General features: G+C 35.9%; 1 long non-coding RNA gene across 1 annotated transcript in view; it reads right to left on the reverse strand.

The window, feature by feature from the left end:
• The window catches only part of LOC145279780 (uncharacterized), a 357,881-nt gene extending 355,082 nt beyond the window's left edge, over positions 1-2,799 (reverse strand). The window contains exon 1 of the long non-coding RNA XR_013868447.1: positions 2,737-2,799. This is a non-coding gene — a long non-coding RNA (uncharacterized LOC145279780). The remainder of the gene's footprint in view (positions 1-2,736) is intronic.
• Between the last annotated feature and the right edge of the window lie 14,089 nt (positions 2,800-16,888).

A 16,888-nucleotide genomic window follows, 5' to 3' on the forward strand; every position in this document is an offset into this window, starting at 1 on the left:
TGAAATGGAACACATACATCAAGTCTGTTGCCAAGGTCGCTGGAAAGATGGTGGGATCCTTCTACCGCTCGAGAAGATATCTCACTACTGATGCAATTCTCTATCTATATAAAAGCCAAGTACGTCCAAGGATGGAATACTGTTGCCATATCTGGGCAGGAGCTGCTAAAAACAGCCTATCCTGCCTTGACAGAGTACAAAATAGACTTCGTGGCTTAGAGGGGGATGCCCTTTTCTCTACCCTGCAACCTCTCTCCGACAGAAGAGACGTTGTGAGCTTATCCTTGTTTTATCGTTATTTCCATGGCAGGTGCTCGTCTGAACTCCAATCTCTGGTCCCCCCTCGCCAATCTTTCACGAAAAACACCCATCTAGCTGAATCCACTGTGAAAAATTTCCCCCACTCTATATCTGTGCCTAAATCAAAACGCGGATTACATGAACAAAGCTTCTTTCTTAGAACTGCACGCTGTCTGCTTCCCTCCAGACTACAACTTGGATGTCTTCAAGTCCAATGTTAACAAATTCCTAATGAACCGCCCCCTTAATTAAACACTTCATCAAATCTCCACACTAAAGTAATGTACTTGCAATCACCCTTATCCCTGAGTGGCTTCCGGGCCTTGATAAGTGGTGATCACTGTGTAAAAAAAAAAAAAAAAAAAAAATTCTTCATATTTTGGAAGCTACTTGTTTCCTGGAATTTGAAACATTATTTGGTGCTCCTAAACTTTATTGCCGAAATTGGAGACGCCATTTTATTTCACGCACCTGCTGTCAAATGTAGGGAGACACCATTATTTTAAACTATGGCCGAAGCATGAAATAAATAACAAAAAAATTTAACTTCCGGAAAGAACTATGGAAAAAAGTGAATAAATTACTGAAAACGGGAAACGAAAACAAAAACATTTACTGCATAAAAATTTATCAAAATATAATTGTAAAAACATTTATTGAAAAGTTTCCGTCAGAAAATATCATTTTAACATAATATTGTAATGAAAGCAACATTGGATTTTTATAAAATAGTTGTTTTTTTTGTTTTTTTTACGAACAAATAAATAATTTTAAACATGTTTTTGAATTAAAGCAAGTTTGAAGGGTTAACAACAAATTAATCAATAACATGTTTAAAATTATTTATTTGTTCAAAAAAAAAAAAAAAAAATTTTTATAAAAATCCAATGTTGCTTTCATTACAATATTATATTAAAATTATATTTTCTTACGAAAACTTTTCAATAAATGTTTTTACAATTATATTTTGATAAATTTTTATACAGTAAATGTTTTTGTTTTCAGTAATTTATTCACTTTTTTTCATAGTTCTTTCCGGAAGTTTAATTTTTTTTTGTTATTTATTTCATGCTTCGGCTATAATTTAAAATAATGGTGTCTCCCTTACATTTGCACAGCAGGTGCGTGAAATAAAATGGCGTCTCCAATTTCGGCAATAAAGTCTAGAAGCACCCATTATTTTCGTTTTCAGCACCTCCAAAAACCTGTAATGGTAATAATCAAAAAGGATCTTTTAAGAGTGGAAAATGCTGTATTGCTGTACTACAGCAATACAGCAATGAGTACCTTTATCGTTTCTTTCCAATATGTCGAAAATAGAATCCACTTTTCAAGAGAAAATAAAGAATTGTTATTTTGTCTTTTATCATTATTATTATTTATTTGCCCGCCATGATGGAGCGTTTTGAAAAAACATTTAATTATTGATTTTGTTTTTCATTTATTTGCTGCTAAATCATGGTTTTAAGCTAGACTAAGATGCTGAAGAAAAATGCGAGAACGCTTTTCACTTTAAGTAATTTACGTGACTAAAATAATAAGTTAAAAATTACAAAGGAAAAAGTATCATTAAAATCGAAAACGCCATTTAATTTAGTGCAGAGAGTGATTTTTAAAATCGTATTTCCAAGTTTAATTAAAGTTTATGATATGTTTTTTTATTCAATTGTAAGGTTGAAGTATAGAATAGGTACAAAAACAAAACACCCTCCCCATGTTAAGAATGGCTTTTTAAATAATAACGTTATTATTTACGTCCGGATCACTCTTTGCACTAGTAACAAAATAATTTTACAAACAATTTAAACAATTTTTTTTATTATTTCTAGTGAATTTATTTTTACTTTAAACTACGGAAAAAAAAAATTACGTCTGCTTTTGAGACAAACAAATGTTTAAAATAAAAAATGGTTAATTATTCAATTTTTATTTGTCGATTAAAAAAAGGGCACAAGAAAAGAGAAAACACTATTTTGTCTTTAAAATCTTCAAAATAGAAAGATTTCGTCGACATTATTGTTTATTCTTAATTTGATATCAGAAATTAAAAGGGTGGATCTGAGTTTTATAATTAATTTGTTTTTGCCCCCCCCCCCATTTTACCAAGAAATAAATGAATGAAAAAAGTGTAATGGATGTTGGAGAAATAATATAAACAGATTTCATTTCATAATCGTAAGACATTTTTGGGGACGCTTGATTTAAACTTGAAAATATTTACTCTCAAAGATTAAAAAAAAAAAGAAAACAGAAAAGATATTAAACTTCGTAATTTGTACATAGCAATGTGCATATAATTCTTTATAATCGTTAAATTCATGTACAATTAAACTCTACTTTTCACTTTTTTTAAAATTTAAGACAAAAATAATAATTATAATAATAAATAAACATTGAATAAACTTCAAAATAACTGTTTTTAAAAAATTAACTTACGCAGTTAAAAAATTGTCCATCGCTCTTCAGCGTTTTTTTGCAGACGATATATCACGTGATGTGACGTCACAGACTGGCCGCGCTCAAGTTTATTTTACATGGAGCGAGAATTAGATACAAGATATTTTTTGGTTCTTATGCACTTACGTTACCGTGCTGAAATAATAACGTTATTATTTAGAAAGCCATTTTTAACATCGAGAGGGCTCTTTTGTAATTATACTGTACTTTCACCTAACAATTTAATAAAACAAAAGATATCGTAAAACTTAAATTTAACTTGAAAATACTATTTTAAAAATAGCATAGTAACATAAGTGCATAAGCAGCACTATGAGGGTAAATTCATCCCCCTTCCCCAAAAATGCCTTCTTGATTGTTACAAAATTTTAAATTGCCTCAGTTCAGAAGGATTTTTCAGTTACTGTCCGAGTACAAAAAGATGGATTCTGAAGCAAAATATCAGAAATAATACTACACTTTCATCCCTGGCCAAAACATGATTATTATCTACAGAGTGGAATGATAAAGTTCTCGCTCTAGAAAAGACAACATGATTCCATTTCCATTTGATTAAAACCGGTTTTCTTTTTTGTTGCAGACCATCTACTAGTGTACAAATCCCAAGAGTGATAGGAGCCTTCTATCATGTCTGACACAATGTTCCACGAGCAAGATTGGAGATGTACAACTCATGCTCTTTACCAATTCAAATTATGACAACAAGACCATTGCCAGCACTCTTAAAATGCATTGCTGGATTGCTATGAATAACAGGGACATGTCCAGGGTGATGAAAACAAAGCTTCTGGCCCCGGTTATGGTCTTTGGTGTAGTTTCAAGTGGGGGCTACATCATGCCACCTCACATCTTCAAAATCGGCTTGAAAGTCAACACCAAAGTGTACCTAGATGTGTTGAAGAGTATGGTGATCCCCTGGTGTAGTTAGGTGGCAGCTGGTAGACCCTGGATGTGGCAGCAGGACTCCGCGCCGGCCCACAAGTCCAAAGAGATCCAGGTTTGGCCTGAGAAGGAGTGCTATGACTTTGTACCCTTCTCTCACTGTCCCCCTCCTTGCTCAACCTGAACCCGCTGAACTACTTTATGTGATCATATGTCGAAAACATCATCAACATGACCTCCCACAACAGAAAGGTAGTCTGATTGCTGCCATCCGCTGAGTATTTGCAAAAGCTCTTGCCAGCACTTGTGGAAACAACATGCTCTCAGTTCTGGACCCGTATCGAAGTGGTGATTAAGGCTGAAAGTGGCTACATTGAATAGATGTCAGTTCTACTACATAATCAAGTTACATGAATTGATTTTTTTAATAAAAGTTTTAAAATAAAGCTGTAGTGTTGTTTTCTTGAGGGTGACACTTTTAGCGTTCCACCCTGTACTTAGCTGCGATACCTTATGTTGCTCAAAGTAAGGATAACAAAAAGAAAAGATTAAGAGGTTTTTGTTTGCATGTTTTTACTAATGAGTCACCCTAAGGCTACTCACAGATAAGAGTTAAAGAGTTTGTCAAGTGGACGGTGAGACAACACCATCACGATTAATAACGAGGTTTGAAACTGAGCAGAATTTTATTTGATAGAACGACTCAATAAGAAGTTGTTTACATTGAACTTGAATACAACCGTGTTGTAGTCAACTAAGAAACAGGCCCACAGTATTATGTAACATAGACAGATAGTTCTATCAAAGAAACTTTGCTCATGGAAGCTCCATTTAGTTTTAAGTGCACAGGGGGAGAAGGGAAAACTTTGGACAATAGTCGTAGTTTTTTGTTTTTTGTTTTTTTTACTTAGGCAGTTATCTCTTATCAAGACCCGGAGGGCACTGTAAGATAATGGTGGAACTTGAGTAGAGTTTAACAAGAACGTATATCACATGAGACTTGAAAACGACCATGTTATAGTCAGCTGAGAAGCAGCCCCATGATATTATGTTCCACAGACAGACAGTTCTAAGAAGGAAACTTTGCTCATGGAATTTTCATTTAGTTTTTGGCACAGACAGAAAGTGAGGGAAATTATTGACAGTTGTTGTAGTTAGATAAGTATTTATTGTAAAGGTTTTACAAAGGGAGTATAGATTGAAGCTTAGTCAAGCACCTACCATAAAAGTAACTAGATTTCAAAGACGGTTTTGGCCCCTGTCAAGGCAGGAAATAGTACTCTTAGTAGCTCCATATTAAATGTGAAAACAGTACTCCATCTTAGAACATATTTGCCCCTTGTATAGTTTAAGGATTGCATTGGGAGTGAGATATTTTCTAGAGTGCGAGAAGGATCCAACCATTTTTCCAGTAATTTTGGCAACCAATCTGATGTAGGCTTTATATTTTTGGTCAGGAGTAAAGGTTAGTCCCAGAAGTTTGTCAAAGCAGGGTGCTTCATTAAGACAAGAACCGGTTTTTCAATTGGGGCCAAGAGGGGATTTAGAGTGTTGTTGGTGAAAGGATAGAAGTTTCGTTTTGGATCCATTAAAGGTAACTGCTCATTTTTTATCCCATTGTACCACACACACAAAGTCAGAAGAGACAATCAGTAAGATCTTGGTCATTACCGACCTTTGAAGTGTTACCACAGATTGTAGTGTCTGAATAAATGTCAATTAATGATTATAGAATATGATTTGGATTATCGTTAATGAACATCGGGAAGAAAGTTAAGTCCAGGATGGATCCTTGAGGCATATCAGCATTAACACTGGGAGCTTCAAATTTTTGCCGATCGACAACTACTTTAATAAATTTATCAGAAAGAAAAGATTTGATGGTTAAGAGGATATTTATTCTGTAACTGGAAATTTTGTAAAGTAGACCTTTATGCCAAACTCTACCAAATGCTTTTAGAATGTCAACGGGTATCAATCTAAAAACAAAGTCACCGTCAATAGATTCATTAATCCTGTGCCATATTACCGTTAGCACATCAGCTGTTGATATCGGGGAATGGAAACTATGTTGCTTGTCACTGAGTAGGTTGTTTTTGCTGAAGTGGTTGACACCTTCCCTATTTATCACAGACTCAAACAATTTACTCATTACACATAAGCAATAACTTAAAAAATAAAAGTTTATTATCAAAATTATTTTAATTTATCACTCCTATCACAATGAGTTACTGCTATTTAAATCAATAATACAACAGAATTTTAAAATGCTCTATATATAGTAAAGACAAACGATCTAAAGGTAGTTATTTGAATGCCTACTTTGCTTAATTATTTTTTAAACAACTCATAATCAATGTTTAGTGTTATGCATTTCTAATTTCATTAACATAGTTTGTCTGTGCATATAATAGTGAATAAAGAGAGCGCAACCCAACAAAATAGAGAAAAAAGAGACTGGCTATTCAAGCCAGTTGCTTTTTGGTGTTTGTTCTAATTGAATCTGTGATTAAGTGCCTTAAAAATTGGTACAAGCCTGTTTTTATTCAACCTGTAATATCTGTTAGCAGACAAAAAGAAAAAAAATGACTGCTGCTTCTCTTTATATGCTTGTGATCTTGTCATCTGATATGCAAGTGATATACTTCCAGTTTTGAATAAAAAGTTGGATTTTTCAAAAACTCATACAGTTTGGATTTGGATCTTGCAGTAGCACGTTTTAGCAGCAATGTGTCAAGTTTTAGAGTTGCTAGTTTTGACAGCAGTTTGTTGTCACAGATAATGGTCTTCTCACAGATAATGGTCTCTGTCGATGGGAAAAGGGTTAGAGCCCTTGTTGATACCAGCTGTACAACTACACTAGTAATTACAACTGTCACTTCTTCGAATGGGACCGGCAATATTAGAGCAGTAAATGGCAGAGAGGTGCATCGATGAAAGACTTATAATTCCATGGTCAGGGATGATTGAAGGAATTCTGCCACTGATCACAGTGGTTCAACTTACTAAGAAGAAAGTCAGGTCAGTGTTGAACTTCCAGAAATTGAACAAGTATGTGACATGCCACACCAAAAATGGAATTGATGTATGTGAAGAAGTGATGAGAGAGTGGAGGAATGGAATGAGCAACCAAGCTCATGGACTTAATGTGGACAAGAAGTTGTGGCAGTACGAATTGGTCGAATATAAGGATCAGATTTATTGTTTGACTAGATCGGGATTTGAACTAAATTCCGTACCAAAAGTTATGACAGCAGTGCTTGAGACCAGGTTGACCAAAGACGATGCAGTGAAAAGAACCACCTGTTCTTAGATTGATGATGTACTGATGGACGAGACAGAGGTGACTGCAGAAAGGGTGAGAAATGATGTCAACACATATGGGCTGACAGCTAAACCATTAGAGTCCTTAGAAAATGGAATAGCTCTGGGATTAAAATTACAGTTGAATAAAGCAGGAAGGTTTGGACAAGGAAATGAGATCCCCGAATTCAAAGATGGCTTAACTAAGCAAGAACCTTTCTTGATGTGAGGAAGATTGGTGAGCCATTACCCTGTGGTCGGATGGTTGTGGACTGCATGCAGCTTTATTTAAAGACAAGCTGATGCAGACTGATGGAAGGATGCAATTGATTAAGGGATGCTGCAAGGATGCAATTGACCAAGGAATGCTGCAAGAGGTTATTGTAGAAGTGAAAAGGGTAGACCCTGTAAAGGGAAAATGGCATATAAAAAGGAGCTCAAAAGGAGTAATATGGAGTGATGCTAGCAGCCTGGCATTAGGGGCTTTGTTAGAGAGGAAACGTAACTGTTGAAAATGCTGCTTGTCTATGAAAAAAGGGATGATAGTAGAACCCACATCAATGTTGTGGAGCTTAATGTCACAATGAAGAGCATCAATTTGGTTTTGAAATGGGGCTACAGACAGTTGACATATGAACGGACTCAGCAACAGTTTCATCATGGATTAAATCGGAAGTATTAGTAGAAAAACGAATCGGGATGAAAGGAGCAGCTGAAATGTTTACTAAGCATTTGGAGCACTTAGAGACCTGATCAGAGACCTGATCAGAGAATTTGGACTAAAGTAGCCATCACATTAGTTCCATCACAGAAAAAAATGTGAATGAACTAACCAGAACGAAGAAGGTCTGGCTACAGGTCTGGACTTTGGTGTACTGTGGGGTAGAAGATCCTAGGAACCTGCATAATATTCATCATTTTGGAAAGAAAAGAACCTTGTATCTAGCAAGAAAAGTGAATCCTAACATAAAAATGAACCATATGCAGGAGGTTGATGAAACAACGTAGAGAATGTCAATCCTCTGACTCTGTACCTTGCAAACACGAAAAAAAAAAGAGGCTGAATTGGCAGCAATTGTTATTGATATCATGCATTAGCAACATAAACAGTATTTTATTATGAGTGACTGTGGATCTTGGAGAGTAGTGATATGGCGAAGAATTAGAACAGAAACAACAGAAGAGGTAAAGAAAGTTGCTAAAGAGGTGTTCATGGAGAGGGGGCCAATGGAAGAGGTCCTGGTAGATAACGGTATGTCCTTTCGTTCAAAAGTCTTTAGTGTTGTGTAAAAATTTGGGTTTTAGGCAATATTTTAGAGCTGCATACCATTCAAGTGAGAATAGACTCATAGAAAGGCACCATCAAACTATAAAAGCTGTGGCAACAAGAAGCCAAATTTTGTCCCAGAAAGTGGTCTTTTCGTATAACATGGCACCGAAGACCAGCTAAGACAAATCGTCAGTGTTTTTACGTATGGATGGCGACTTCTGCTAGAGTTGCTGGTGGATAAGGAGGTATGAGTGAAACTGAACAATTCTCACTGTAACCCCTGGGTGAGGGGAACAGTAACTGAAGTATACTTCAAAAACAAAGTGACAGTTGATGGAGTGCCACGTCATATACTTGATATACAGTGAGTTTCCTTACCAGCATAAGAGGCAGTTGATGGAATCTCCCAAGAAGCACCCCTATGATTGTCACACAGCAAACTAAGATGCCCAGCTTGAATGATGGAATATAAGACACATTATTGATCTTTAAGATTAAAGAGTCATCTGATTAAATGCCTTAAAAATTGGTACAAACCTGTTTTTATGCAGCCTGTAGTGTCCGTTAGCAGAAAAAAGAATAAAAAAGAAAAAAAAATGACTGCTGCTTTTCTTTATATGGTTGAGATCTTGTCAGTTGATATGTAAATGAAATGCTTCCAGTTTTAAATGAAAAGCCTAATTTTTCAGAGACGAATTCGGTTTGGATTTTGATGGTGGAGTAGCAAGTTTTGAAAGCAGTGTGTCAGATTTGGAGTAGCGTGTTTTGACAACAGAATGTCAAATTTGGAGGAGAAAGTTTTGACAGCAGTGTGTTGAATAACTCTGGAAATTTACTTGGAAAGTGCTGAATAATTTACTCTTGACTATTTAACCATAGCATCTTCACAGTAAGAAGTGTATAAGAGATGCAGTGGACTGAGGACTTTAGAGAAATAGTTGAGTTTCAGATATGCAAGGTCTCAAGTACACAAACAAATATATTAGTAATGGGACGATTCCCATATGTTTTAAGATTCTAATATAATTATCGATTCCTTTTACTAAACTTAAGTTTTTGATACAATTATGATTTCAATTTTGATTTCAATAACAAATGTGCCGAAATAACAAAGCTACAGCATAAAAAAGAATCACTTACACAACTATAAACCTTCATATCAAGGAGTTTGACAATTATTTGGCTAACTCTCCCTGCTTCAGTGAGGCTAGAGTAGCTAGTTATGGAGTATGGCTGGCTTGAACAGAACTAAGCTGTGAAGTGGGGATCAATTTAGAGCACATTACATTTGATTCATACAATTTTAGAGGTAATAGAAGAAAACACGAAGGTTGAGCTGATTAATTTGGATCAGTTTAAAGCTTTAAAGTCTGAATAGTCTAACTCTGTGGGACTTAACATTCTGCACTTGGAAATGAGAATTTCACAACATGTCCCTTATTCGATACTCAGGTAGAGAAAATGGCCAACATCCGAGTGTTCACAAGCCCATGGGTTGATCAATGGTGAACATTTACTGAGATACCAAGTCTGCACGGAAGGGTAAAAGGATGAGGCATTCTCTATTTAGCATAGACCACATTTGAAGACGCATTCAAAAATTCTCCAAGCGGTCTTTATCAATTTAGGACAACCGTCTCTGTGCAAACAAAAGGTGTACATCCTCATCTTGAAGCTTATGGGTGTACATTAAGAATATATATATATATATATATATATATATATATATATATATATACATATATATATATATATATATAAATAGGAGAGTATTTCTTCGAAACTCTGCGGATTAAGGACTATCCACTTATCTTGTGTTTCCTTTTTTAAAATTAAATATGTTTTAAACTCTTTTTCAAGATGTCTTTTAACATGTTTTATTAATCATTTGTTCATATTATAAGCTCTATTTCCTTTTCGGTTTTATTGAGCTTTTACATCTGGCTGAGTTTATTTTACTTGTAAATATTAACTCTTTAATATTTATAATATATTTTAAGTTTACCATTTTGATTACCTTGGTAAACTTATTGTAATTTTTATTATATATATATATATATATATATATATATATATATATATATATATATATATATATATATATACACTAGTAAGGAAATCCGTTGTTTCCCGGGATTGAATGAATATCAATGAATGTTCCACATTTCCTATACTTTTATTGTCATCGAAATCGATGAAACCATCCATTTTTCAATCAAATTGATTGAATGCCTGATCTAATCAGGGATCCACCATGGTGGACCGGGAGGAAGCTTCATATGCCTCACTCCAGCGAGTTAGTCCACAATACATTGTAGTCTACATTGCACTGTAGAGAACCTAGTATTGATTTTTTAAAACTTATTTTATATAATGGCTTGAATTAAAGTATGAAATGCAAAAGTCAAGTATCGTGATTCAATTGTGCTCTAAACAAACATTCATTTCAAACGCACCCCTGTCTTATCTGTTAGTTTTATATGCCAGGCCCCGCTGCTTGTTCAGTGATAAAACTTCTCAAATGCGCTTGTGGTGTTAGGTTGTACATACGTACATGCATATACATATATATCTATTTCTATCTATATCTATCTACTATTATATAAAAGTCACTGTGTGTGTGTGTGTGTGTGTGCGTGCGTGCGTGCGTGTGTGTGTGTGTGTGTGTGTGTGTGTGTGTGTGTGTGTGTGTGTGTGTGTGTGTGTGTGTGTGTGTGTGTGTGAGAGAGAGAGTTCCTTCTTCATTGGTTCCGTGACAGCTGAAGTTATCTTTTGCAAATTTCACACCATGGTAATTTATATGTCTGGCAGTGTTTTTAAATATGTTTCATATAGAAATTCATCTGATAAGTATTGAAAATCGCAAAAAGAATCTTTATTTCTTATAGATAAAAAAGACATTTTTTTACAGAGGAATATTTTACATTATACCGGTAAGAAAGATAATGAAATCTTAGCAAAACATTTTTTCTTAAAAAGCACAGAATTATTGACATCTAGAAATATAGCTAGGTAGAGCATTCGACTACAGATCCAATGATCCTCTGTTCTATCCCGGGTGTACCTCACCATTTTATTTTAATTCTTTTCTAATTAATAAGTTCAATTTACGATAAAAGAAGATATACCATTTAAAATCGCCGTAAATCATTTCTTCGTTTGCATATTTTAAAACTAAACATTAATCAGAAATTACTTTTCTAGGTCATTCATCGTCAAGCCCAAATATCAGCTGACGTGATATTATAAACTAACACAGATTATTATTTTTTTATTTTTTATTTTTATTTATTTATTTATTTTTTTTTTTTTGTGAATTAGTCCACCACGAAAATTATTCCTCATAATGTATAATATTCAATAGAGGTGAATTCTCTTTTGTCATTATAAAATTTTTAGAAGTCGGATTATGTAGGTGCTAAGTCTGCGATAGGTTAAAGTTAATATTTTTTTCCTTTTGGGAATTTAAACTGCATTTAATGGAAAAAAACAAGGGCCTCGCAGACTTAACACCTACATAATCCGACTTCTAAAAATTTTATAATCACAAAAGAGAATTCATTTATATAATATAAATGAATTCTCTTTTGTCATTATAAAATTTTTAGACGTCGGATTAAGTAGGTGCTAAGTCTGCGATAGGTTAAAGTTAATATTTTTTTCCTTCTGGGAATTTAAACTGCATTCTTTATTTTTATTTTTGCATTTTTTTAAAATTCAAAGCTTCTTTAGACTATATATATATATATATATATATATATATATATATATATATATATACTAGCAAAAGTACCCGTCGTGTTGACTGGGTTCAAAAACAGCTTAAAGAAAATGAACTCTGATTTATGAAAGTATGATAGGTTATGAAAAGGAAGGGTTGTAAAGAGATAGCTTCGAATTTGGGGGTATCAAAACCAAAGCAAAATATGATGAAAGTAAAAATAAAGTAGATAAACCCCATAATTTATTATACCATACCTGTTCACACTGAAACACTTATCACAATATTCTATGGATCTATATTAAAGATTCTCAAATCACACAGACGTAGCTGGTAGCACAACTCATAGCTTCTCTATATCTCATTCCCTATCTCAGTTGGTTACATTTCCGACACGTTTCCCAGACCAGCACGATCAACATGCCTCACTTCTAGATCTCTTTCTGACAACGGTTCCCAATGACTGTACAACAAATGCCCACAGCCCACTCGGGAATGCTGATCACGCTGTGATAATGGTAGAAATCAGCCTAAATTCTCGACCTAAAACTGAAGACCCACTTCTCAAAACAACGAGGTATTACAAAAAGGCTGATTGGGAAGCCATCAGGGAGCTCATCAGAGATGCCCCATGGCAAAATATCTTTACTCTTCCAGCGGAACAGTGTGCAAATGAGACAACTGAATGGTTCAAAACTGCTATTGAAGCACATGTTCCCGCACGGAAATACTATAGCAAGCCCCACTCTCCCCAATGGTTTACTTCTGCTTGTGCAGCTGCCATTTGTTAAAGGCAGCATGTGTTCCGCAGATTCAACCGACATAAGTCCAGCTCAAATAAACAGAAGTTTATAGAAGCTAGAAATAATTGTAAGAGAGTGATAGACACAGCTAAGACAGATTACTCTGAAACCACCAGAAAGCGCATCGAAGCACAGAAATTAGGAACCCGGGATTTTTGGAAAATCTACAACAGCATAGTTAATAATGGACAGTCAATTATTCCCCCACTAACAAACAATCATGAGGTTGCTTGCACGGCAACTGACAAGGCTAATCTGCTTGCCAGTCGGTTTGCCTCAAACTCCACACTGAACTCGGTACACCACTCACTCCCTGATTTTCCTCTGCGAACAGACGCCACACTTGACGATTTGAAAATCACCCCTTCTCAGGTACATGCTATTATAAAAAACCTAGACACCTCAAAAGCATGTGGACCAGATCTCATCCCGGCTGTGCTATTAAAAAAATGCTCTGCCGAGGTTGCTCCAGTTCTGTCCAAACTTTACAATAAATGCCTTAACGAATCTTGTTTTCCCGACTGCTGGAAAACTGCCTCTGTGGTACCAGTCTTCAAGAATTCTGGTGAAAGAACTGACCCACTAAATTATCGCCCCATTAGCCTCCTCCCGCTTTTCACCAAAATATTTGAGTCCTTTGTTAATCAAGCCCTAGTCCAGCACCTAACAGCTGCTAAACTCCTGACTGACAAACAAAATGGATTTAGGCAAGCCCGTTCAACAGCAGATATCTTAACTGTAGTTTCTGAACGTATATACCGTTCATTGGATAAAACAGGGGAGGGTAGAGCGGTGGCCCTTGATATATCTAAGGCTTTTGACAGGGTATGGCACGATGGTCTTCTAAGGAAAATTAGATCATATGGAATCACTGGAAGAATTCATAATGTAATTAAATCCTTCTTAAGTAATAGAAAAATCAAAGTTGTCCTCGACGGACATACATCCAAACAATATGACATAAATGCGGGAGTACCTCAGGGGTCTATCCTTGGACCTCTATTATTCCTGATATTCATAAACGACCTCCCTGATAATATTGTTTCAGAGATGGGTATATTTGCCGATGACACCACTCTCTATAACAGATATGAGGGGAAAACAAATGAACACATATCCAAGGAAATGGCAGAAACACTAGAGGACGACCTCCAATCTGTAGTGGAATGGGGACAAAAATGGTTGGTCACATTCAATGCTGCTAAGACTAAGCTTGTTTCCTTCAATAACTACAAGAAACCTTCTCTACCACCAATAGCAATGGCCAAGAACACATTGCCTGAAAGTACTTCTTTTAAACTCCTCGGCCTAACGTTTACAGGGAATATGAACTGGAATAGATACATTGAGAGCATTGCCAAGGCTGCTGCAAGGAAGGTCGGCTCCCTCTACCGTGCTAGAAAACTACTTACGCCTGCCAGTATCCTATACCTCTATAAGGCAACCATTCGCCCATGTATGGAGTAGTTGTCACATCTGAGCTGGTGCATCTGCTGCTTGTCTCTCGCTCCTGGACAGGGTTCAAAAAAGAGTCGCCAACCTGATAGGTCCTGAACTGTCATCTAGGCTTCTAGGAATATGTATATTCTTACTTGTGCACGTATATTGCAGTATTCACGAAACAATATAATACGACGACGACCACAAAGTAGGAAAGAAAGGAAAAAGGTACGTGTGTGTGTTCGATTATCGAGTGGTAAAAGATATTATCTATGTATTTTTTGTTTATTTATGCACGATGAATTGTGTAAAAAAAATAACCATTAGAGTAATTGTAAGGTTACCAGTATTTATTTTTCTGTTTATGAGCGGTCATTATGTTTGTATTTGCTTTTTAGCACTATTTTCTCCTGTAGAGAGTGACGCCATATTGTAAACTTCCCGAAGCGTTCGTTTATGAAGCTAATAACTGAATATGAAAATTATCAGGCCTCAGCTAATCAGAATGGATTTTGGTAAGGGAGTGTTTATTATTTATGGATCGACAATTGGAAAGATTATACTAGATCTATGTAGTTCTGAGTCAGTTACGATCGGTGTAATCACAGATTCTGTGGAAAATGTAGAATTAGTTCCGGTAATAGCTGGTAGTAGTGGCGGGACTAAATATTTAGAGAGAAAAATAATGACCCCTTCCTCTAAAAATGTAGCAATTATGATAGTGTTACTCATAGGATGCAATGTAGCATTTTAATATCACTACTTAATGTGTCTAAAATGGTGTTTGAAAGCCACATGAGATAGTGGCTATTAGTCTAGATGTATTGGATTTGTATGTGCCATCTACTTTGGTCGAGAAGAGAATCTCTGCAGTACTTTTGTTATATAGGAGATATACGACAAAAATAAAAAGAAGTAACTAAGAAAAGTTATAATTTCCACAAATGAACTTGGAAAAAGAAAAGAACAGGAAATAAATATACCACGCCACGACGATATGTTTTCATCATAGAAACGCTTTGTAGGTATAGCATATATATATATATATATATATATATATATATATATATACTCCTACAAATTTGTTTTTTGTGTGTATTGATAGTCATATTAAAAACCCCTTTTCTATTTATTTAAAAAGAAAATACTAATTTTTTTTTTACAAGGTGGTCACCACTTATCAAGGCCCGGAAGCCACTAAGGGATAAGGGTTATTGCATGTACAGTACTTTAGCGTGGAGATTTAATAAAGTGTCTACTTAAAGGGGCGGTTAATCAGGAATTTGTTTATGTTGGACTTGAAGACATCCAGGTTGTAGTAAGGTGGGAAGCAGGCAGAGGGAACAAAGTTCTGCAGGCGTGCAGTTCTAAGAAAGAAGCTTTGTTCATGGAATCTACGTTTTGATTTAGGCACAGATAAAGAGTGGGGAAAATTTTTGACAGTGGTTTCAGCTAGACGGGTGTTTTTCGTAAAAGATTGGCGAGGGGGACCAGAGATTGGAGCTCAGATGAGCACCTGCCATGGAAATAACGGTAAAACAAAAATAGGCTCGCAATGTCTCTTCTGTGGGAGAGAGGTTGCAGGGAAGAGAAAAAGGCATCCCCCACTAAGCCACAAAGTTTATTTTGTACTCTGTCAAGGCAGGATAGGCTGTTTTTAGCAGCTCCTGACCAGATATGGCAGCAGTACTCCATCCTTGGACTTACTTGGCTTTTATATAGATAGACAATTACATCAATAGTGAGATATCTTCTGGAGCGGTAGAAGGATCCCACCATCTTTCCAGCGACCTTGGCAACAGACTTGATGTATGTGTTCCATTTCAGATCAGGAGTAAAGGTCAAGCCCAGAAGCTTGTCAAAGCACGGGGCTTCTCCTAGACGAGAGCCATCCATTTCAATTGATGCCAGATGGGGATCAGAGCGTTGATGATGTAAAGATAGGAGTTTGGTTTTAGATACATTAAAAGGTAACCAGCCACGTCTTCCCCCACTGAACCACGCGCTCGAGATCAGAGGAGAGAGAATCAGAGAGAACTTTGTCATTTACAGCCTTTGATGTGTTGCCGTAGATGGTCGTGTCATCAGCATAGATGTCAATGAATGATTTAAGTATGTGTTTAGGGAGATCATTGATGTAGATTAGGAAGAGAGTTGGGCCCAGGATTGACCTCTGAAGGACTCCATCATTAATACTGCAGGCCTCTGATTTTTATCCATCGACCACTACTCTTATGAGCCTATCAGAGAGAAATTATTCAATGATAGAGAAAACATTTCCAGTTATACCGTAGCTGGAAATCTTGTGAAGTAGGCCTTTATGCCATACCTTGTCGAAGGCCTTTGATATGTCAAGAGCAATTGCGCTAGAAAGGAAGCCTTTGTCAAGAGATTCACTAATCCTATGAGATATAACCATTAGCATATCTGCAGTAGATCTTGCAGAACGGAAACCATATTGTGTGTCTCTAAGAAGGTTATTTCTGCTGAGGAGGTTGACTATTTCTCTATTTAATATGGATTCTAGCAACTTACTCATGACACACAGGAGACTTATTGGTCTGTACTGAGAGGGATATGCCTTATCACTTGAATTCTTAAATACAGGGCATACTGGTGAGGTTTTCCAGGTTGTTGGAAAGCACTTCTCCTTAAGGCAACACTTAAACAGTTTCGTAAGTATGGGAGCAAGTTCTGGTTGAAGCTTTTTTA

This window comes from Euprymna scolopes, chromosome 7, assembly GCF_053919585.1.
Source record: "Euprymna scolopes isolate OS-2025 chromosome 7, ASM5391958v1, whole genome shotgun sequence".
NCBI lineage: Eukaryota > Metazoa > Mollusca > Cephalopoda > Sepiida > Sepiolidae > Euprymna > Euprymna scolopes.